Raw genomic sequence first — 25933 nt, forward strand, 5'->3', positions numbered from 1 at the left:
CATTAACTAAAAACGTGTGTGCATTACATATATCTGACAAAAATCTTGCCTGGAAAATATAGAAACAACTTTTAACACAATAACAAATAAGAAATAAATTACAATTATGCAGAATACTTAAACATTCACAAAAGAAGATGTAGAAATGACAATACATGAAACAATAATCAGCAATTTTAGTCTTCAAGAAAATTCAAATAAAAACAACAATATTACTTCCCATCCACTAAAATGGCTTAAAAGACAAGATTGGACAAGGACGAATGTTGGTGTGATTGTAGAGCTATTGAAAGTCTCATGTTTTTCTGGTAGGAGTATAAAATTATACTTCACACTTGACAAAGAGTTTGGCAATTTCTTATAAAATTAAATATGCACCTGTTCTGTGACCTAGTAATTCCAGTCTTGATTATTTATTCAAAAAGAAATAAAAATATATACCCACAACAAGGCTTATACACATATGTCTATACCAGCTTCATTTATAATTGCCCCAAAATGAAAATATCCCCACAATCTATCCATTGGTAAGTAGATAAATAAATTATGGTATATTTATGCCATGAAAAAAGACTCAGCAATAAAAATGAGCTGCTGCAATGCACGGTAACATGAATTAATCTCACAGATATTATTTTGAGGGAAAGCAGCCAATCCAAAACACTACACACAGTATATTTACATTTATATAAAAATAATCTAAGTTATGGTCACAAATATTAGATCAGAGATTGCCTCAGGTGGAGATAGGGTTGTGAAAAGAATTTATAGTAAACTATTAGAACTTTTTTAACTTCCCAAGCTGCAACATTAAATGCAGAATCCCTGCTTAGTGGGCCCATATCAATAAATTCACCCTGATCCAACTTTACATTTCTTCCACCTCACAAACACACCCAGGAATAATACTTTGCATCCTTCAATCCAATCAAGTTGACACTCAATATTAACCATCACACATGGGAAAGAAAAAAATACATTATAGTACATGGCTCAGCCACTTATAACATTTATAAAGCCATGACAATGTAAACATTAACTATTGAACCAACCAAAATGTCAATATAACTATATTAGGAGAATGGGAAGTGTGTGTGTGTGTGGGGGGGGGGGGCGTATGTGTGTGAAAAGTATGCATTAGTTTTCTATTGCTGACCTAAAAAATTATCACAAATTTAGAAACTTACAGTACATTATTATCTCACAGTTTTGTATGTCAAAAGTATGACATGGATCTCATTGTGCTAAAAACTAGATGCTCGGCTGGGCACGGTGGCTCATGCCTGTAATCCCAGCATTTTGGGAGGCCAAGGCAGGCAGATCATGCGGTCAGCAGATTGAGACCAGCCTGGCCAGCATGGTGAAACCCTGTCTCTACTAAGAATACAAAAATTAGCTGGGCGTGGTGACACGTGCCTGTAGTCCCAGCTACACGGGAGGCTGAAGCAGGAAAATCGCTTGAACCCCAGAGTCGAAGGTTGCAATAAGCCAAGATCGGGCCACTGCACTCCAGCCTGGCGACAGAGCAAGACTCTGTCTCAAAAACAAAACAAAACCCAAAACAAACAAAAAAAAACTAGATGCTCACAGAGCTACATTTATTTCTAGAGGTTCTAAGGGAGAACGTATTTCCATGATTATTCAAGTTCTTTGTGATTGGTTGTTATGAATGAAATCCCCTTTTCCTTGCTGGCTTTAACTTGAGGATCATTTCTATTCCTTGGCTCATGATCTCCTTCCTTCATCTTCAAAGACAGCAATAGCATGTTTACTATCTCTCAAGCCATATATCTCTTTAACACGCTCTTCTCCCTTCATCTTCCACTTTTAAGGACTCATATAATTATATGACTATATTGGGACCACCAGGATAATCCAGGAAAGTCTTCCCATCTCAAGATCCTTAGCTTTAATCACATATATAAAATCACTTTTGACATGTAAGGTAACATTCAGGACCCAGGAGTTGTGGTGTGGATATCTTTGGAGGGTCATTATTCTGCTTACCACAAGCTAAATCCTCATTTTCTCTTTTCAGATGTCAATAGATTATACTTAAAACTATACAATTCCTATTATTGTAAATAAGTCTGCCAAGAAAGGGGAGATAAAGGCATTGAAATATTCAGCAAAGATCAGTCTTTCACATTTCTGCAGTAATTGTAGGTCTGGACAATTCTCTACCATTCCGCTACTTATTTCAATGTATCACGGCAAACTAAAAACAGTATGGTAATTTGCAGTCAGACCTACCTTGGCTGGAATCCCAGGCCCACCAATTACTAATTAATACTAGAGCATGGGCCTTGCCTCTCTGGCCTCAGTTTTCTCATTTGTAAAATGGGGGTATATACGAAGATTAGATTTAATATATGTTAAGTGTTTAACAGAGAATAAGTCCTGAATAAATGAAAAATAAACATTCTCTCCTATATGACACGCCTTTTATCTCAGGGATTATAAATGGAGAACAAGTAACTGTCGTTGCCAGCAAAGATTAGTGTTTCCAGTAAGTTTTCAAAAACTGTTACAACGTAGTATTTTATAAAGTGGAACCCCCCAGTGACTAATTCTTATTGGGCCTCAACCATGAAATGTTCTCTTCTGACCCCTGCAGGCTAGATTCATTTGTGTTGATACCTAGATTTGTCTGTGACTCAGTGGTACTTAACTTTGAGTCATATCATTTTTTCACATTAATCAGCTCAAGTATTATATTCAAGATAACTCTCTAGGATTTCTGTCCTTCTCAGGTGGTATGAAATAATCTTAGGCTATGTGAGGTTTAGAAGAAAATAGCAAGAGATATGACAATAACAGAATTTCCCTTTGTAGGCATCTTCATATTGTGATGTACTATAGCAAAATAAATTACATTTGGTAAATATCTGTATCCATGGGGACTTTGGAGCTTGGCCTGAAAAAGACCATGATGACTAAGCTCTAATTTTTTTTTTTTTTTTATCTTGTCCAAATTCCTGTCTAAGAAGTCTGGGGAGTCATGGCCTACAAACAATAAATTCTCATCAGATGGGTTTAACAATATATTGTGACTTATTTTCCAACCTGATTCTGGCATAACATTACAAGACAAGGAAGAAAATAAAAATATTTCACCCCAAAACATGTTTATTTGCCATATCTCGAAATGGCCCTGCAAAGCTTTCCTTTATGGGGGAAAATTTGGATCTGTAAAGAATCTCTATTAACATAGCTAGATCTTTTTCTTCCAGGCCCTCCCAATCCTAAAGACATTACTTAAAGATCTAGAACCTTTTAAAGATCTGGATAGGAAACATTTGTCATATATTGCCTCTAAGGGTAGCCACTATAAGACTTTGAAGGAACCTTGGTCTCCACAATCTTTCATCTTAACCTGAACATTCCCTTTCTATCAGTCCCAGGTCTTTAGATAATCTCAACCAATTGTCAACCAGAAAATGTTTAAATTTACCTACAGCCTGGAAGACACCCCACCCCGCCACCCCCACCCATGCTTTGAGTTGTCCCACCTTTCTGGACCGATGTATTTCTTAGGTGTATTTGATTGATGTCTCATGCCTCTCTAAAATGTAAAAAACCAAGCTGCACCCTGACCACATTGGATACGTGTTCTCAAGACCTTATGAGGGCTGTGTCATGGGCCATGATCACTCATATTTGGCTCAGAATAAATCTCTTAAAATATTTTGCAAAGTTTTACTCTTTTCATCAACAACCATTAAACGGTTTTAAATCCTATAGTAAGACATTTGTCAACATTGCTTGATCATTTTTACTTCCACTCAAGCATTAGGTCCCTTTAGGAACAGTCCCTTGAGGTCAGAGACCACATTTTAATTTTCTTTGTGTTGTTGGCAATTAACACAGAGCCGGCAACATGAAAATTACTTAATACATGTTTGTTGAAAGTTGAAAAGATTACAAGAACATTGTTGTCATTATTGTGAGAGAGGAAGGCTGATCCCCCGTAGTTTTACTATTCAGGTTGACCATACCAATTAATACCAATATCTAGAAATACTGGGTGTGGGAACAGGGTCACAACTTTTCTACAACATCTTTGGTGAATTCATTACAGCTGGCACATCTCTATGAATGGCTAAGCCTACATTTGGGCAGAAAAAAAAATATTGCAAATAAATGCCACTATGAGAGAAATGGAGTCAATCTCACGATTTGGTTCATCTTGCCTTTTATGTGGTGGTAGCATAGCATTATTGCCTATCTATTTCTGTTCTTACTGTACAGGATGCTTCAGTAGCAAATGAATTTTGAAAACATCATGGCATTTTTTGGAGAATTTTTTTCTCATGAAATAAGTCACTTTACACTCTATATTGATATTTTTTAAAAGACCAGTTTTATGGGTGGAAGCCAGTAGAAAAGTTTATTTTCTAAAGACAAACAACTTGATATATTTAAATTATGTACACAGTATAGATTTCTTGGCAAGTGATTCCTGATTTTAGCTTATAGGCATAACCTACTTTTATTGTCACTGCAATTGCTAGCAAAATTTAATAGGAAATTAAGACAAAAAGAAAACTTGCTCCTTTGCAGTACCGCATGATTCATTACACTAGTCCTTTTATAGCAGAATACACAATAGAGAGATGAAACTTCAACTATTTGATTGCTTTAAATATACAGCCAAGAATAAGCTTGTATGCATCAGTCTCTGGCTTTAGCATAATTTAGTTTTCTAAAGACCAAGATGTCTTTGAACTGAAGGGGACACCCTTTTTAAAACCAGCAAATGTGATATCTGTCAACAAGGATAAACATAGTATTAATGAGAGTGTATGTTAATACATCAAACTAGCAGGATATCAGCAGGATATCAGTTTTATTGCCAACTGATTTTTAGAGATGACCCACCATTTGAATTAGTGTTAGTGATAAATTATTTCCAAGTAGTATTAATCATACTCACTGAGAAATTAAAATGTCATAAAATGATAAAGTGTTAAAGAAACAGTATCTCACATCTAAACCTGAATATTCATCATAATATCACTACAGTGTCTTCTCAAAAAACATTCACAAAAAATACTATTTTAACATGATTTGGAGTTATATAACTAATTTAACATTCTACTCATTCTTTTAGTAATGCTTAATAAAACTAAACAATTTCTATACGTGGAAAAATGGTATATACTATATTATGATCCCTGTTTATAAAAAAAAAAGGACAACTGAAATGACAGAAGATCCTTCTTATTTTCCCACTGATATAGTTTGGTAGATATTCTTTTTGTGGAATTGTGATCTTTTAAAATTCTATGACTGCAAAGGTTCTGATTGAATAGGGTCTGGAATTCATTCTACAAATGAATTTATCTTTCTATACCTCGCTTTCAAGAGAATTGTGGATTATTGTAAAGTTATTTAATAGGTTATAGGTATGCTCTTTCATAGCAAAAATGTGTCCTCTTTGGAAATAGGCAAAATCAGTAAAATGAAGTCCTTTAATTTCAAGGGTATTCTTTATATTTTCAATTTTATTGCATTTTGGAATATTAGTACATTTTAAATTCAATGTTGTGCATATCTAGTATATTAAGACTCCAGTTTCAAATGTACAGCTATCTGACTCAAAATTGGAAATAAATTCAAACTTCAAAAAAATAGGCAAACACCCTAAAATTCCACATAGCTCTCCTTCTAATTCAGAAACTTAACAACGACCAGCATTCTAAAATGTTTTAAATGTGTTACACATAACGAATGGAAAACATTCCAGTGAACCAAATTCCTATGATGAATTATGGAAGCAGAAGTAGAGAAGAAAGGTAAATTATGCAGATTGTAAGTTTTGCCAGAAAATAAAAAAATATATATCAGTATTAAATGAAGCTTCTAATAAACTAGAAAGAATAGTAATTTTTATTACCATCCCTCTTTTCCTAAAATAACCTTGTTCACAAGAAATGATGACTTTTAAACAAATGGATCCCAACTAATAGGTCAAATGTTCCGATGATATTCAAATTATACTTGCTTTTTGTTCTTCTGACAGTTCTAGTCAGGACATAAATCCTTCCTAAAGTCTCATTTCTAGAACTAAGGAGTTTTCATTTTATTATCACATGGCTAAATAGCATTTGCCATGATGTACCATTTAGATCAAAGAATTAATGACCACTGAGAAGAACTTTTTCTGAGGAATGTGAAATTTAATATTAAGAGTTTGGGGCTGTTGTTTCTATTACATATTCCTTCATGAAAACATAGAATGTGCTAAACATTGATTTTTTTTCAAACAAAACTTTTATTATGCTTTCTGTTTAAAAACTGATCATTACTTTTAAACATGTCTGGGTCCATCCACACTAGGAGAAAAATGCCAAAATTTAACTTTGTTTAACCTAATCATCCATTCTAGAAATGTCTCTTCTTTTCTCTATCAACCTTCTCTCATGTTTAATCTTTATCATCTGTCCTCCATTTTCTCACCACCCAGACTCTGCTGTATTCTTTGAATCTGATTTAGCATCCCACAAGTCTACTGCAAACCATTGTCCCTAACATCATCAGATTCAACAGACCTTTTTCTGCTCTCAATATCTAATCAGCAGTTGATAGTTTGAGGTAATTCATATTCTGATCTTTGGCTTTCTTGAGGCTACTTTATCTTTGTGAGATTACCCCACTTTATATTTTGTGCAAAAATTGTTTCCTGTTTAAAATGTGTTGGAAACAAACATTTTATAGGTTTATCAGGCCTTTCAGAAAAGAGTTTAGTAATTAAATTTGACTTTAGTCACAATAAAGTTTAATCCACTGTACTCTGAATGCTTGTACATCTTTTATTCTCTCTGATAAGAGTTGTACTCAAGATTTTGTCCTTCCTGGTATCCATATCAAGAAGTATCTGTCATCCATTGGACTACATGTTTCCTTTTTTAAAACTTTTTAGGTACAGGGGTACATATACAGGTTGGTTCTGTAGATAAATTGCATGTTGCAGGGGTTCAGTGTACATATTATTTCATCATTCAAGCGATAAGCATGTATGTGATAGGCAGTTTTTTGATCCTTACCTTCCTCCAACTTTCCACCCTCAAGTAGGCCCTGGTACCTATTGTTCCCTTCTTTGTGTCCATGTGTCCTCAATGATAAGCTCCTACATATAAGTGAGAACACATAGTATTTGATTTTGTCTTCTTGCATTAGTTCCCTTAGGATACTGGCCTCCACCCCTATCCACATTCCTGCAACGGACATGATTTGTTCTTTTTTATGTCTGTGAAGTATTCCATGGTGTATATTTACCACATTTTTGATATCACATCTATGGTTAATGGGCCTTTAGTTTGATTCCATGTCTTTGCTATTTTGAGTAGTGCTTTGACGAACATACGTGTGCATGAGTCTTTATGGTAAAACTATTTATATTCCTTTGTGTATATACCCAGTAACAGAATTGCTGGGTCGAATAGCAGTTCTGTTTGAAGTTCTTTGAGGAGTTGTCAAATTGCTTTCCACAGTGGCTGAACTAATTTAAATTCCCACTAGCAGTGTACAAGCCTTCCATTTTCTCTACAGCATCACCAGTTTCTGTTATTTTCTGACTTTTTAATAATGGCCATTCTGACTGGTGTGAGGAGGTATCACATTGTGCTTTTGATTTGCATTTCTCTAATAATTAGTTATGTTGAGCATTTTTTCATATGCTTGTTGGCCATATGTATGTCCTCTTCTGAAAAGTGTTTGTTAATATCTTTGTCCACTTTTCATTTAGATTGTTTTTTGCTTACTAATTTAAGTTCTTTATAGATTCTGGATATTAGGACTTTGTCATATGCATAGTTTGCAAATATTTTCTCCCATTCTTTGGGTTGTCTGTTTACATTTACTCTGTTGATAGTTTCCTATGCTGTGTGGAAGCTCTTAAATTAGCTCCCATTTGTCAATTTTTGTTTTTGTTGCAATTGCTTTTGGCATCTTTGTCAAAAATCTTTGCCAGGGCCTATGTCTAGTATGGTATTTTCTAGGTGATTTGGTTTGGCTGTGTTCCCACTCAAATCTCACCTTGAATTGTAATAATCTCCACCTGTCAAGGGTGGCACCAGGTGGAGGTAATTGAATAATGGGGGCAGTTTCCTACATACTGCTCTGTTGGTAGTGAATAAGTCTCACAAGATCTGATAATTTTATAAATGGGAGCTCTTGTGCACAAGTTCTTGCCTGCTGCCATGTAAGATATGAATTTGCTCCTCATTCACCTACCGCCATGATTGTGAGGCCTCCAGAGCCATATGGAACTATGAGTAAACTAGTACTCTTTTTTTTTAAATAAATTACCCAGTCTCAGTTAAGTCTTTATTAGCAGTGTAAGAACAGACTAATACATTAAATTGGTACTGGGAGTGGGGTGCTTCTGTAAAGATAACTGAAAATGTGTAAGGAACTTTGAAACTGGGTAACAGGCAGAGGGTGGAACAGTCTGGAGGGCTCAGAGACAGGAAAATGTGGGAAAGTTTGGAACTTCCTAGAGACTTGTTAAATGGCTTTGACCAAAATGCTGATAGTAACATGGACAATAAAACTCAGGCTGAGATGGTCTCAGATAGAGATAAGGAACTTATTGGGAACTGGAGTAAAGGTCACTCTTGCTATGCAATGGGACTGGTGGCATTTTTTCTCCTGCCCTAGAGATCTGTGGAACTTTGAATTTGAGAGAGATGATACGGGGTATGTGGTGGAAGAAAATTCTAAGCACAAAGACTTCGAGAGGTTACGGAGCATAAAAATTTGGAAAATGTGCAGCCTGACAATGTAGTAGAAAAGAAAAACCCATTTTCTGGAGAGAGAGATTCAAGCCTGCTGCAGAAATTTGCATAAGTAATGAGGAGCTGAATGCTAATTACCAAGACAATGGGAAATGTGTCTCCAGGGCATGTCAGAGACCTTCATGGCAGCCCCTCCCATCACAGGCCCAGAGGCCTAGGAGGAAAAAATGGTTTCCTAGGCTGGGTCCAGAGCACCCCTGCTGTGTGCAGCCTAGGGACTTGCCGCCCTGTGTTGCAGCTGCTCCGGCCATGGCTAAAGGTGGCCAAGGTACAGCTCAGCCCCAAACCTTGGCAGCTTCCACATGGTGTTGAGCCTGCAGGTGCACAAAAGTCAAGAATTGAGTTTTGGGAACCTCCCTCTAGATTTCAGAGAATGTATGGAAATGCCTTGATGTCCAGGCAGAAGTGTGCTGCAGGGGTGGGGCCACATGGAGAACAACTTCTATGGCAGTGCAAAAGGAAAATGTGGGGTTGGAGACCCCACACAGAGGCCACACTGGGGCACTGCCTAGTGAAGCAGTGAGAAGAGGGTCACCATCCTCCAGTTCCCAGAATGGTAGATCCATCGACAGCTTGTACCATGCACCTGAAAAAGCCAAAGACACTCAACACCAGCCCATGAAAGCAGCTGGGAGCTGGGGCTATACCTTGCAAAGCCACAGGGGCAGAGCTTCCCAAGGCAGTGGGAGCCCACCTCTTGCATCAATGTGACCTGAATATGGGACATGGAATCAAGGAAAATCATTTTGGAGCTTAAAGATTTAATAACTACCCTGCTGAATTTTGGACTCAAATGGGGCCTTTTGCTGCTTTGTTTTGGCCAATTTCTCCCATTTGTAATGGGTGTATTTACCCAATGGTTCTGCACCCCCCCGCCCATTGCATGTAGGAAGTAACTAGCTTGCTTTTGATTTTACAGGCTCATAGGTGGAAGGCACTTGCCTTGTCTCAAATAAGACTTTGGACTATGGACTTTTGAATTAATGCTGAAATGACTTAAGACCTTGCAGGACTGTTGGGAAAGAATAATTGATTTTGAAATGTGACTGCATGAGATTTGGGAGGGGCCAAAGGTGGAATGACATGGTTTGCCTCTGTCCTCACCCAAATCTTACCTTGAATTGTAATAATCTCCATGTTTCAAGGGTGTAGCCAGGTGGAGACAATTGAATTATGGGGGCAGTTTCCCCTATATTATTCTCATGGTAGTGAATAAGTCTCATGAGATCTGATAATTTTATACATGGGAATTCCTGCGCACAAGCTCTTGCCTGCTGCTATGCAAGACATAAATTTGCTACTCATTCACCTTCCACCATGATTGTGAGGTCTCCCCAGCCATATGGAACTGTGAGTCAATTAAACCTCTTTCATTTATAAATCACCCAGTCTTGGGTATATCTTTATTAGCAATGTGAGAATACACTAATACACTAGGTTTTCTTCAGGAGTTTTTATAGGTTTCACATTTAAGTCTTCAACCCATCTTGAGTTGATTTTTGTATATGGTGTAAGGAAGGGGTCCAGTTTAAATCTTCTGCATATGGCTAGCCAGTTATCCCAGCACCAATAACTGAATAATGAGTCCTTTTCCCATTGCTTGCTTTTGTTAATTTTGTTGAAGACCAGATAGTTGTGGGTGTGTGGCTTTATTCCAGGGCTCTTTTTCTTTTTCCATTGGTCTATGTGTCTATTTTTTGTACTAGTCCTGTACTGTTTGGGTTACTGTAGCCTTGTTGTATAGCTTGAAGTCAGGTAATGTGCTGCCCCCAGCTTTATTCTTTTTCCTTAGGATAGCTTTGGCTGTTTGGGCTCTTTTTTGGCTACATATGAATTTTAGAATAGTTTTTTTCTAATTCTGTGAAGAATGTTATTGATAGTTTAATAGAAATAGCATTGAATCTATAAATTGCTTTGGACAGTATGGCCATTTTAACAATATCAATTCAACCTACTGATGAGAATGGAATGTTTGTGTCATCTCTGCTTTCTTTTCACAGTGTCATGTAATTCTCATTGTAGAGATCTTTCACCTCTTTGGTTAGCTGTATTCCATTTCTGTAAAGGCCACTGCCTGGCCTGGCTTTTCTACCATTGTCTCCTCAGAGTCAAGCAGAGTACCTGGTGTACACTTAATAAATGTTTAGTGAAATAAAAAATCTGTTATATAAAATTATATTACATTGGTTAGGGAATTAGCTACCTCCTCAAATCAGAGTGCCCATGGAATTTTGTAATAACTTGGAAGTTTTATGATATAGCAAATAGTTTATGATATTAAATCAAGCTGTTCTAAAACAGGTTGCTACAGTATTCCTAAGAAAATCATATTTTACGTGAAATTATGCCTACTTTATGTAGTAGCAAGAATGTATTTTAGTAGGAAATACTTTGTTCATTCTCAAAAATGTAGTCAACTTTCTGGTATAAAAATCAAGATATTTGGGTTTCAAACTGAAATAGAAACATGCCTTCTATCTTTAATAGCCTTCTCTTCTAGCTAAAATGAAAATATCATTTGATGTATTTCAACTAAAAAATCCAAAATGAAAGACCCTCCAACATTACTGGAAGCCAGAGAGAACTATAACTATCCTTTTGATTACTCAAAATGAGTAGATAAACAGCCCTTGGCTAAAACAGAATTAAGCCTCTGACAACTACAAGAACTTAGAAAGGTCTTTGATGTCAAGATGGTTTGATGTTGTATACCTGACATAGCTGAGACATATGCCAAGCTAATTATTTACAGTGAGTTTGAATGAAGAGTTCTAAATTAAATCTAGAAAAATGAAAGACTAGGATCTAGATCAAGATACACTTAATAATAGAAACATCAGCAAAAATTTATAAAATAGTAGAAATTTCCATAATGCTTTATTGAAATGTATCTACTGATTATTGTTCAATTTCTAATGTTTTAATAGCACATTCAATATTTTTTCACAAATACAGGAAAACTAACTTATTTCAATCTTATGCCAGACAGCAGTATCTTTAGCCTACTCTTCAGCTTACCTTACAGTGACTGAGGCACCTCTGTAATCTGCTGGGGTAATACTGAGATCAAAGGTTCATTTATTTTAAGAGTACATAGACATCTTGAAAGTTTATTCTAAAGACTGAAATATATAAACTATCAACAGCAAACATCTTAGATTTGTACTTAGTTATTAAGTCATCTCAATTCTGCCTTCAAATTGTGAGTATGACAGGAGATTTGTCAAAAGTCAGGGACACCTCTGCTCAGAGTCCCTTTCATTGGTCACCAATTTGTAAACCAAAACCTATCTGAGACAAGTCTCAATTTAAAAAGTTTATTTTAACAAGTTTAAGGGCATGCCAATGACACAGCCTCAGGGGGTCCTGACGACAGGTGCCCAAGGTGGTTGAGGCACAGCTTGGTTTTACATATTTTAGGGATACATGAGACATCCATTAATATATAATATGTAAGATGTACATTGATTCTGTCCAGAAATGTGGGACAACTCAAGCAGTTAGGGGGCTTCCATATCATAGGTAGAAAAGAGAAAAGGGTTGCATTCCTTTGAGTTTCTGATTAGCCTTTCACTGAATACACAATTTACAGGAATAGTCACTTATGCCTTAGGCTGACTTAGTAAAACAATAGGGCAAAGGAAGCCATCAGATATGTATTTGTCTCAAGTGAGCCAAGGAATGATTTTGAGCTCTGTATGTCCTTTGTCCATAAGGAATTTCCTTGTGGGCAAATTGTGAGGGAGGTGTGTAGCTTTTTATTTTTTTTTAATCTTTGTAGTTATCTTATTTAGGAATAGAATGGAGGCAGGTTTGCCCTGTGCAGTTCCTGGTTTGACTTTTCCCTTTGACTTCGTGATTTTGGGGTCCTCTTTCACAATGCTTACAAGATACTTGATGTCCTTGCATTGAATCTCCATATATCACAGCCAGGAAATTGCTAGCAAGTTATTCCGTTCTATATTGTTTCCTATTACATTAAGTTCACATTTCTCTGGCTGTGTTTCACGGTTTAAAATGTGCTCTATTATAATTCTATAGCCTTCATTTTCACTACAATGTGCTCCTAGTTCTTTTTACATTGATGTGCTATGCGAATTCACCATTCAAGGACTTTGCTTCTATATTGTTTGTGACATGGTATATAAGTGCAGCCCTATTCTGCCTATGCAAATTCCACATTTCCATTGAAGTCCAGATTACATTCCATTCCCTGCTTGAAGGCATCTTCAGTTACTCTGGAGACAAAATATCTCTTTCTTCTCAGAATATGTGCAACACTTAGAATTCATATTATGCAGCTTAGTCCTGAGTTATATTCTATCTCACTTTGTAAGCTATTGTCTCCCTAATTAGATTCAAAGCTTCTTAAGAGTAAGGAACTTATATGACATATTCTCTGAATACCTTCTCCCCGTATCTTGAAGATTATATAGACAACATAGTAAATATTAACAAATATAGAAAACATTAACAAGTTTCTTAATAGAAAACTTGTTAATTGAATACTTACAGCATAAAAAGTAATTTTTGTGATTGTTCATTTAAAAACTATTTTTGCAAAGTTCAATATAATTTTCTTATTAAAAAGTTATTGTTGTAGGCTGTAACAAATATGTTTTGCTTGACCACAATAATGCTTTTACTACCTTCACTGGCAAAATTCTTCCGGAAACATAAACCCTTTTGTTGCAGGAAATTCATTATATGTTCATCTTGAAAAATGTGTAATATAATTTCATTATTACACATTGTTCCCTCCCTGGTCTCTGTTCCCAATGCAACTCATCCCAAATCCTCCTTCTTTCCCTCCTGCCTGTCCTCTCAGTCCCAACCCCAAGCATCATTGAGTCTTTCTAATCTTCGTTTTCTACAGACCCATCTGAACTCTCCCCTCCTCCCCATGGTGCTCCTTGCCAGGCCAAGCCAGGTCCCAATTCTTCCTCAGTCTCCACTCCCCCACCCTATAATCCTTTTATCACCTCCCCTCCTCACACCTGGTCCAGCTTACTAGCCCTCCCCCACCTTCCCAGCAATTTCCTCTTAAAAAGGTGGCTGGAGCTAAAGGCATAGTCAAAGTTAATGCTCCTTTTTCTTTACCTGACCTCTCCCAAAATCAGTTAGTGTTTAGGCTCTTTTTCATCAAATCTAAAAACCCAGCCCAGTTCATGGCTCGTTTGGCAGCAACCCTGAGACGCTTTACAGCCCTAGACCCTGAAAGGTCAGAGGGCCGTCTTATTCTCAATATACATTTTATTTTATTACCCAATCTGCTCCTGACATTAACGCTCCAAAAATTAAATTCCAGCCCTCAAACCCCACAACAGGACTTAATTAACCTCACCTTCAAGGTGTACAATAATAGAGTAGAGGCAGTCAAGTAGCAACATATTTCTGAGTTGCAATTCCTTACCTCCACTCTGAGTCAAACCCCAGCCACATCTCCAGCACACAAGAACTCCAAATGCCTCAACCTCAGTGGCCAGGCATTCCTCCAGGCCTGCCTCCCCCAGAAGCTTGCTACAAGTGTCAGAAATCTGGCCACCAGGCCAAGGAATGCCTGCAGCCTGGGATTCCTCCTAAGCCGTGTCCCATCTGTGTGGGACCCCACTGGAAATTGGACTGTCCAACTCACCTGGTAGCCACTCCCAGAGCCTCTGGAACTCTGGCCCAAGGCTGACTCCTTCCCAGATCTTCTTGGCTTAGCGGCTGAAGACTGATGCTGCCCAATCACCTCGGAAGCTTCCTGGAACATCACAGACACTTTAGGTAACTCTCACAGTGGAAGGTAAGTCCGTCCCCTTCTTAATCAATATGAAGGCTACCCACTCCACATTACCTTCTTTTCAAGGGCCTGTTTTCTTTGCCTCCATAACTTTTGTGGGTATTGACGGCCAGGCTTAAACCTCTTAAAACTCCCCAACTCTGGTGCCAACTTAGACAATACCCTTTTAAGAACTCCTTGTAGTTATCCCCACCTGCCCAGTTCCCTTATTAGGCCGAGATATTTTAATTAAATTATCTGCTTCCCTGACTATTCCTGGGCTACAGCCATGCCTCATTGCTGCCTTTTCCCCCAGTTCAAAGCCTTCTTCACATCCTCCCCTTGTATCTCCCCACCTTAGCCCACAAGTATAGAATACCTCTACTCCCTCCTTGGTGACCGATCATGCACCCCTTACCATCTCATTAAAACCTAATCACCCTTACCCCGCTTAATGACAATATCCCATCCCACAGCTTGCTTTAAAAGGATTAAAGCCTGTTATCACTCACCTGCTACAGCATGGCCTTTAAAAGCCTATAAACTCTCCTTACAATTCCCCCATTCACCTGTCCTAAAACCAGACAAGCCTTACAGGTTAGTTCAGGATCTGCACCTTATCAACCAAATTGTTTTGCCTATCCACCCCGTGGTGCCAAACCCATATACTCCTATCCTGAATACCTCCCATCACAACCCATTATTCTGTTCTGGATCTCAAACATGCCTTCTTTACTATTCCTTTGCACCCTTTATCCCAGCCTCTCTTCGCTTTCACTTGGACTGACCCTGACACCCATTAGGATCAGCAAATTACCTAGGCTGTACTGCCGCAAGGCTTCACAGACAGCCCCCATTACTTCAGTCAAGCCCAAATTTCTTCCTCATCTGTTACCTATCTCGGCATAATTCTCATAAAAATGCCCGTGCCCTCCCTGCTGATCGTGTCTGACTGATCTCTCAAGCCCCAACACCTTCTACAAAACAACAGCTCCTTTCTTTCCTAGGCATGGTTGGATACTTTTGACTTTAGACACCTGGTTTTGCCATCCTAACAAAACCATTATATAAACTCACAAAAGGAAACCTAGCTGACCCCATAGACCCTAAATCCTTTCCCCACTCCTCTTTCCGTTCCTTGAAGACAGCTTTAGAGACGGCCCCCACCTTAGCTCTCCCTGACTCATTCCGACCCTTTTCATTATCCACAGCTGAAGTGCAGGGCTGTGCAGTCGGAATTCTTACACGAGGACCAGGACCGTGCCCTGTAGCCTTTTTATCCAAACAACTTGACCTTACTGTTTTGCCTAGCCCTCAAGTCTGCGTGTGGTAGCCGCCACTGCCCTAATACACTTAGAGGCCCTTAAAATCACAAACTATGCTCAACTCACTCTCTACAGTTCTCATAACTTCTAAAATCTATTTTCTTCCTCACAGCTGACATATATACTTTCTGCTCCCTGGCTCCTTCAGCTGTAATCACTTTTCGTTGAGTCTCCCACAATTACCATTGATCCTGGCCCGGACTTCATTCCGGCCTCCCACATTATTCCTGATACCACACCTGACCCCTATGACTGTATCTCTCTGAGCCACCTGATATTCACTCTATTTCCCCATATTCTTCTGTGTTCCTCACCCTGAACACACTTGGTTTATTGATGGCAGTTCCACCAGGCCTAATCGCCACTCGCCAGCAAAGGCAGGCTATGCTATAGTATCTTCCACATCTATCATTGAGACTACTGCTCTGCCCGCCTCCACTACCTCTCAGCAAGCCAAACTCATTGCCATAAGTCAAGCCCTCATTCTTGTAAAAGAACTACACGACAATATTTATACTGACTCTAAATATGCCTTCCATATCCTGCACCACCATGCAAGAGGTTTCCTCACTACACAAGGGTCCTCTATCATTAATGCCTCTTTAATAAAAACACTTCTCAAAGCTGCTTCACTTCCAAAGGAAACTAGAGTCATTCACTGCAAAGGCCATCAAAAGGCATCAGATCCCATCACTCAGGACAATGCTTATGCTGATAAGATAGCTAAAAAAGCAGCTAGCGTTCCAACTTACATCCTTCACTTCCAGTTTTTCTCTTTCTCATCTGGCCACTCCCACCTACTCCCCAGCTGAAACTTCCACCTATCAATCTCTTCCCACACAAGGCAAATGGTTCTTAGACCAAGGAAAATATCTCCTTCCAGCCTCACAGGCCCATTCTATTCTGTTGTCATTTCATAACCTCTTCCATGTGGGTTACAAGCCACTAGCCCATCTCTTAGAACCTCTCATTTCCTTTCCACCATGGAAATCTATCCTCAAGGAAATCACTTCTCAGTGTTCCATCTGCTATTCTACTACTCCTCAGGGATTATTCAGGCCCCCTCCCTTCCCTACACATCAAGCTCAGGGATTTGCCCCCACCCAGGACTGGCAAATTGGCTTTACTCAACATGCCCCCAGTCAGGAAACTAAAATACCTCTTGCTGTAGGTAGACACTTTCACTGAATAGGTAGAGGCCTTTCCCACAGGGTCTAAGAAGGCCACCATGGTCATTTCTTCCCTTCTGTCAGACATAATTCCTCAGCTTGGCCTTCCCACCTCTATACAGTCCTATAACAGACCGGCCTTTACTAGTCAAATCACCCAAGCAGTTTCTCAGGCTCTTGGTATTCAGTGGAACCTTCATATCCCTTACTGTCCTCAATCTTCAGGAAAGGTAGAACGGACTAATGGTCTTTTAAAGACACCTCACCAAGCTCAGCCTCCAACTTAAAAAGGACTGGACAGTACTTTTACCTCTTTCCTTTCTCATAATTCAGGCCTGTCCTCGGAATGCTACAAGGTACAGCCCATTTAAGCTCCTGTATAGACGCTCCTTTTTATTAGGGCCCAGCCTCATTCCAGACACCAGACCAACTTGGACTGTGCCCCAAAAAACTTGTCATCCCTACTATCTTCTGTCCAGTCATACTCCTATTGACTGTTCTCAACTACTCATAAATACCCTGTTCTTGTTTGCACTGCTGGTTTTCACTATTTCTCCAAGCCATCACAGCTGATATCTCCTGGTGCTATCTCCAAACCGCCACTCTTAACTCCCTCTTAAAGTAAATAAATAATCTTTGCTGGCAGGGCTAGGCTGAACCTCCTTAGGCACTCTCTAGTTAGATGTCCTAGGTCCTCCCAATTCTTAGTCCTTTAATACCTGTTTTTCTCCTTGTCTTATTCTGTTTAGTTTTTCAATTCATACAAAACCATATCCAGGCCATCACCAATAAATCTACACGACAAATGTTTCTACTAACAACCCCACAATATCACCCCTTACCACAAAATCTTCCTTCGGCTTAATCTCTCCCACTTTAGGCTCCCACACCACCCCTAATCCCGCTCGAAGCAGCCCTGAGAAACATTGCCCATTATCTCTCCATACCAACCCCCAAAATTTTCGCCACCCCAACACTTTATCACTATTTCATTTTATTTTTCTTATTAATATAAGAAGACAGGAATGTCAGGCCTCTGAGCCCAAGCTAAGCCATCATACCCCGTGACCTGCACGTATACATCCAGATGGCCTGAAGTAACTGAAGAATGACAAAAGAAGTGAAAATGGCCTGTTCCCGCCTTAACTGATGATATTACCTTGTGAAATTCCTTTTCCTGGCTCATCCTGGCTCAAAATCTCCCCCACTGCGCACCTTGTGACCCCCACCCCTGCCCGCTGAGAACAACCCCCTTTGACTGTAATTTTCCTTTACCTACCTAAATCCTATAAAACGGCCCCACCCCTATCTCCCTTCCCTGACTCTCTTTACAGACCCAGCCCACCTGCACCCAGGTGATTAAAATGCTTTATTGCTCACACAAAGCCTGGAAGCGAGTGAAACAGAGAAAAGGGAACACTCACATTGTTGATGGGAATGTAAATTAGTTTAACCTGTATGAAAAACAGTATGATGATTTCTCAAAGAACCAAAAATAGAAATGCCATTTGACCCAGCAATCCCACTACTGAGTATCTACCTAAAGTAAAAGAGCTCAGTATATAAAAAAAGACATCTGCACTCTCATATGTTCATCATGGTACTATTCACAGTAGCAAAGTCATGGAATCAACCTATGTGTCCATCAATGTTTAATCAGATAAAGAAAATGCAGTATATGTACACTATGGAATACTACACATCCATAAAAAGAATGAAGTCACGTCCTTTGCAGCAACATGGATGGATCTGGAGGCCATTATTCTAAGTGAATTCACTCAGAAACAGAAAATCAAATACATATGTTCTCACTTATAAGTGGGAGCTAAACACTGCCTACACATGGACATAAAGATGAAAATAGTAGACACTGGGGACTGTAAAAATGGGGAAGATGAGAGGGGGGTGAGGATTGAAAAATTACCTATTAGGTGCACTGTTCACTATTTGAGTGATAGGTACATTAGAAGCCCAACCCCCACCATCACACAATATACCTATGTAACAAACCTGCACCATGTACTCCCTGAATGTAAAATAAAATAATAAAAGTAAAAGTAAACTATTTTTTGAATATCAAATATATGCCAGACAGTGTAATTGATGCTTTAGTGTTTAAAAACTAAAATAAGGCCCGATGTGGTGGCTCACTCCTGTTATTCTGGTGCTTTGGGAGGTGGAAACAGGAGGATCACTTGAGCCTAGGGGTTGGAGACCAACCTTGGTAACATGATGAAACCATGTATCTACAAAAAATACAAAAATTAGCTGGGGATGGTGGCACCTGCCTATGGTCCCAGATACTCAGGAGGCTGAGGTGGAAGAATCACCTGAGCCCGGGAACTTGAGGCTGAAGTGAGCCGTGATCGCATCACTGCACTCCAGCCTGGGTGACAGAGTCACACCCTGTCTCAAAAAACAAACAAACAAAACTAAAATAACACTATCATGTAGAAATTATTTCAGTTTTATAGACATTGAAACTGAGACTTAAAGAAGATAAATGACTTTCCCAAAGACACAAGTTATAGGTGACAAAAGTTGGATTTCAATTGGATGTGTCATTGCTGTTAGTGACACATACTTTATCACATAGGAAACTCATCTGCTACCATCTGGAATGCTGATGCAAATGGAATATTGTTCTGGGTAGATGCCTCTTAGACTGTCTCTGAAACACAGCCAACTTGATTCTGTTTTATTTGATTTTGAGATAGTAAGCCTGAAATATGGAGTAATGGCAGTAAAAATAAAATAAAAAGTAGAGTCTCACTTAAGACAATGACTTGACCCATAGCTTCTTTATTAGATGTTTAGTGAATAAAAACATCCTACTCTGCTCTTGCAAGAAAAGTTGTAGTCTTGTGTTCTAGTAATAGGCAAGGTAAATTAGAAAATTAAACTGTGTATCAAAAATTAATAAGGATGCCTTATCCAAAATTATTATCTATTCTATTTGTAACTTATTAGTTCTTTGCTACACTGTTTTAAGCTAGGAAAATATATTGATATAGGAATTCCCTAATATGTTGTTGAAAAGCTTGCTTACCTGGTAATGAGAGAGAAAGAATTCTTTGTAAAAGTAGCATAATATTTGCTAGATCACATATATAAAATTTAAAATACTATGACCATTTTGCTTAAAGCAATCAAATAAGAAAAATACTCATTTGTAAACACAGCATTTTTTACACGTTAGATAGTATTCCTTTTGAGGACAGGAATTGTGATTTTTTAAATTCCTCTGTCTCCCAAAATACTAAGCTGAGCATGGTTACTTTCACATAATAAATGTGTAAAAGTTTCATTGTACTTAAACATGAGAAATAATATGATCACTTTTACAAGAAATCAATTGATGATGCTTCAATTACATTCTGTGGTCTTTTATATCTCAAGTGAGTGCATGTCTCACCTCCAACCCCTTCTCCTGGGAGTTACAGTCTCTAGGAAAGCAAAATTATCATGACCTTCACAACTCTTCCTTCTCATTTGAAATGTAATGGTAAATAAATAATGACAGTTTATAGCATTAATGAAAATTATGCAGTTTTTTGAGAAATAGACCAAATATATATAAAAACGAAAAAATTCAGACATGAAGTAACATGCCAGGTGTATCCTTTATCTCCAGGAACTGGAAATGATGAAAAAAGAAACCCTGTTGCTATAATGACAAGAGTTGTTTTTCTGTGCTTCTAACAATGCTCTAGTCTCTAGAGTGCAGAGGCAGCATGTTTAAATAATATCTGTTAATTAATTAAACATACAATGAAATGGCCCTATATTCCCCTTGATGTTTTGCAAACCATTTACTGTTTATTTGCATTTTTTAACCAAAGAAGTGATGCTTTTTTATCTTTGTTATGTCAGTCAATGTGAATGACACCCTGTGTCTAGAGGAACAGGCACTAAAATGTATTAGCTTAGAGTTAAGTAGAAACGCAACTCTGAAAGTATTGTGCTGTAACAGTGTTAACCTCTGGCACATGATTGTTTGTAATATAATTTTGCTAAGACACTACGAGTCTAGAAGTGCAAAAGTATGCCTATGAGACAGACAAAAACAAAATTATGATTTCAACTTGACTTCAGCAATTGATCATAGTTCTTACAAATCTTTTGAATCTAGGCACATGAAAATAAAGGGTGTCAACTTCCCAACAAGGCATAAGACAGTATTAACATTTCTCTATAAGTGGAAAAATCCAAAAGCCTTCTAGTTCAAAGCATCTCAAAACTAATCCTTTGAACCCAAGCAGAAGTAAAGGATTTTTTTTTCTATGGCATTCTTGACATAATCCTTAATTTCAGTGTTTTTCCGTCCTTTCCTAAGGCTTTCTATTGCTGTCCACTCTGCTTTCTTCCATTCTCAAGTTATTCTCCTAGTACACTCACTCTATTTTCGGACACACGCAGAGTTTCAGTGAGACACATGCATTGCACATGTCCCTACATTTTCCACTCACAAATTAAATCAATATACTTATCAATTATTCATATCACGCACACATTATCCAACAAAAAAGTCACGGAATATTAAGACTCTCTGAGGATGTGAACTAAACACTGGGGATATAGAACGTAACACTGTTCATCAGCCCCAAGAAACTCAGTATAATGGGAGTTTGAGATGACTGAGAAATAGGAAGTTATAATACAATAACACGTGTTATTATTGATCTTTTACAAAATGCCATGGGATAATGGAAGAGAGAGTGACTTACTCAGAAGATTGGGAAAGCTCTCTGAGGAAATTTCATATTTGACGGAAGTCTGGAGGAATAAGTAGGCATTCAGGCATTCAATAAATAATAAAAGAGATAAACTGGCATCCCTGGGAAGGGCATAGTGTTTATATAGCAACAGATTTATGGGAAACCCAGCAATTTGGGAGGAATAAGTAGCTCAATCGAGAGCATATGGATTGAAAAAAAGAAGTTGAGGTTTGAGAGGTAGATTTAAATCAGCTCATAAATGTCTGTGGAATTTCACCAAAGAAGTCTCTACTTATCTGTAGACAATGAGAGATCATTTTATGGCACTATGTAAGGTGACCTGCTCAATTTGTGGTAAGGAGATTAGGTAGAGTTTTCATAAAATAAACTGACTCCTATGGAATGCTCTCATAACTCATATAGAAACCCTCATTCCTTACATCAAGGCCAAACATACATGGGTCCAGAAGATTCCAAAGATGTAAACTATATGATGAGAACCCCATGCACTGAAGCAAGCAAGATTAGTAGGTATTTGAGGGAAGATTTTTGATCTTCCAGTATTAGTATGAACAGTACAAAGCTATTAGCCCCATTATTTATTGCATAGGACCAACTCTCTAAAGGTTCCTGTTTTTGTTTGCTTATTTTTTTCTGGTTGTTTTTAAGAGTAAAGAAGCATAGATTCTCTAGGTGAAAGGAGCATTGGAAATCATCTGGACCAATCTTCTGTTATGTATTAGTTTCTTGTATGTTTGTCTACCATGAGGAAATTAGGCCTCTGATTAAACAGATTCAGCAATGTACAGTAAATGTCTTCTGTGGAAAGTCAATCTATTGTTTGGCAATTCATATCACTGAAAATATTTCTTTTACTGAATCAATGTTTTTTCTGCCTTGTGTGTGACCTACTACTTCTAAATCTGCCATGTAGAGAAAAAAAATGAGTTTAATTCTGTCCTACATAACAATCCTTAAATACTTGAAGGCAACAACCATGTATTTCCTTCATTAGTACCCTATTGTGATGGTTAATTTTAAGTGTTAACTTGACTGGATTAGGAGATATCCAAGTAGCTGGTGTAGCATTACCTTGGGGTATGGCTGTTATAGTATTTCCAGAAGAGATTGACATTTGAATCAGTGGACTGAGTAAGCAATATCTGCCCTAACCCAATGTGGATGGGCACCATCAATCTGCTGAGTGCCTGGATAGAACAAATGGGCAGTTCACTCTTTTTCTTCTGGAGTGGAGACATCCCTTTTCACCTGTGTTTGTACATCAGGACTCTAAATTCCCAGGTCTTTAGACTTTAGGACTCACACCAGCAGCCTCCCAGTTTCTCAAGCCTTCAGCCTCAGACTGATAGTTATACCATTGGCTTCCTGGGTTCTCAGGCCTTTGGATTTGGACTGAGACAAGCTACTGGCTTCCCTCATTCGCCAGCTTGCAAAAAGCCTATCATGGGACTTCTTAGCCTCTATAATTGCATGAGCCAATTTTCCTAATAAATTCTATCTATCTATCTATCTATCTATCTATCTATCTATCTATCTATCTATCTATCTATCTATGTAGCTATCTATCTGTCTACCTGTCTGTCTCTGGTTCTGTCTTCTGGAGAACCCTGACTAATAGTTACTATATTTAATCACATACACCCTAGTACAATCTGTTAAAACTAATCAGTTGGATTTTTTTTGCTGGATTTTTTTAGGCTCAGGAGTAAAAGTGAGGAATACTTATTTACCTACACAGTGCAGCAATAAATTTGCATGAGCATATTCATTACTACTTTTAAATACAGTGGTTCACCCTCCTTTCAGAAAAGTCCTGGAAATCTGTGACATTTGGTATTCATTCATTTCTTTGCTATCATCCTAGAGTAGATAATTAAGAATTAATTGTGTAAGATGAACCATCTTATGCACAATTCCAAAACCTAACAGCAGCAGGGTGAAAGGAAAGTGTATTTTTCAGTTGTTTATGTTTGATGTCCCATGCAGAGCAGGATATCTGAATGATACACATATCTGCAGGGGTTTGATTATTATTCTGTATAAATTAACTTTCATTTAAAATTTATAAAAAATAAGGCATGAGGTATTTTTTTCATGCATTCAAAACAATTACATTAAACCACTTAAGCAATATGGCATGAAGTCATGTTTCTAAATATTTAAATTGGAAATCTACAGATGACAAAACTAGAAATTAGATTTAAACTCTTACAGAGGAAATGATCCAGATGGACCATTAAGCCATTAGGAAGCTATATAAGGATGAAAATGAGGAGAAATGCAATAGAACAACCCACTCCCATAATACAACAAATTACAATGCTAATAACAGTTCAGGCAACATTTAGCTGGTCAAACTCTCTTAAATCTGTTGAAACTTCATATATGTGTGCTAAGATACAGAGAAAGACTCATGCTGATATGAATCATAGAAATAGAAAAAGAAGGTCCAGTTGAAGCAAATGAAACTGTATTAAGAAGTCCAAAGCTCGTTGATGCACAAATTGCATTTTAAGTGTTAGATAATATCAGACTGATCATTTTGCCTTATTTCATCAACTCAACTCCTATTGATATGAATACTACCTACTTCATCAACCATCTAAGAAGGAGGATGAAGAGCCTTGGCAGATTAGAAATATAAATTAAACAATGCCAAATCTATTGTTAACAGGATTATTTCTCTTTTCTCACACTAAAAATCTTGGCATATTATTTCTTTCAGACACTTGGGTTGATTTCTTTGAGTTATAGCAACAATCAAACCACTATTAATCCCTTTTGCTGTAATGAGACACTAACAAATAGAGCTTAAAGGTGAGTTTAAGGCCAAACCTGTCAGCTACTGGTTCAGCTGTTCTTTGAAACAAGTTGATATCATTTACCTATGGCTCTGTCAATTAGATCTAATCTTGCAATTAAACTTGGTAATGAAGATTACACAAATAGTACTCTCCACACAACTCAGAGAACATTGTTTATGTGTGTTCTAACAACTTCCTTGAAGCAGGTGTGGAAGAGAAACAGAGAAAGAGACATAGAAATACATAGGAGACACACTGATAAAACAAAGTAGAGTGCCAGAGAAATACCTCCCACCCAATGTTTTGCATATAGAAGGTGCTCAATAAACATTTGTTAAATTATTCAATTATACTAAATTAAGAAGCTTTAAAATAAAGTTTTAACAGAATTTTCAATTTTACTTTCTACTGAGGGGTCAAGAAAATCAGAAACTGTCTATGCCTCCATCCATCACTACAAAATCCACTGTCCAAGGAGTTTGCCATGGAGACAGAATCCTAGCTGTGTATGCCCTCAAAGCACCAACCTAATGGGAACTGGGCTGATTCACTACATGACTATTAAGCATAGCTGATGACATTAGAAAGTGCTGTTCAGGGGTATTTTCATTAAAATGGACAAAAATATATACTAAAATGCTTGCGGTAGGGGGAAGAAAATCTGTATTTAAATACCACAGTTCATAAATTATCTCTTTTATACTAGTTATTGATTCTTGTCAATGAAAATGACTATGGGTTTTTATTGCACACAAAAAATGCAAAAGAAAAGCTTGAATTTCTGTTTAAAAATCAAGGCCAGAATTTAAAATAATAATAAAATTATTTCAATTCTTTGTTATAGAATTTTTTTAAGAAAACCAGCTCATAGCTCATATTCAGGAAAAAGGCCTTTCAAACAATAACTTCTGAAAAGTTTCAGGTATTGTCTTATCTGTCCAAAATTGTGAAAGACAAAATATAGTGCAAGAAACATCTTTTCTTGAGATACTTTTATCTTGTTTATTCCATTTTCTCACTCAAAATTTGGATAAAATTTATTCATTAAAAATACTTAATTGAGCTTTTCAACAGCACTTATAAAGTATCCATGATAAAAAATGTTTAACTTTAATTTAATCAAACCTTTAGATCTAACTTTTAGTTAACAGGAAATAGAAAGAATAGAGGAGAAAGTAAAATGTACCACATAGAAAACGTCAAATCCAGAATGTGAGACAATGTATAGAACAAGTTTTCTGGTTCTATATCATAAAACCAATCATGAAAGAAGTCCAATATCATGAAAAAAACTGGGGAATCTATTTTGGATTATGATATTAAGAAGATAT

General features: G+C 37.5%; 1 long non-coding RNA gene across 1 annotated transcript; it reads right to left on the minus strand.

The window, feature by feature from the left end:
- Positions 1-777: 777 nt before the first annotated feature.
- Positions 778-24102, minus strand: LOC115833361. Its single transcript, XR_004028798.1, has 5 exons — positions 24092-24102; positions 23808-23811; positions 11357-11368; positions 10894-10899; positions 778-883 (listed from the first exon to the last, which is right to left on the minus strand). It is a non-coding gene; the product is annotated as an uncharacterized LOC115833361 (long non-coding RNA).
- Positions 24103-25933: the final 1831 nt, after the last annotated feature.

The sequence above is a fragment of the Nomascus leucogenys genome, chromosome X (assembly GCF_006542625.1).
Source record: "Nomascus leucogenys isolate Asia chromosome X, Asia_NLE_v1, whole genome shotgun sequence".
Taxonomy (NCBI): domain Eukaryota; kingdom Metazoa; phylum Chordata; class Mammalia; order Primates; family Hylobatidae; genus Nomascus; species Nomascus leucogenys.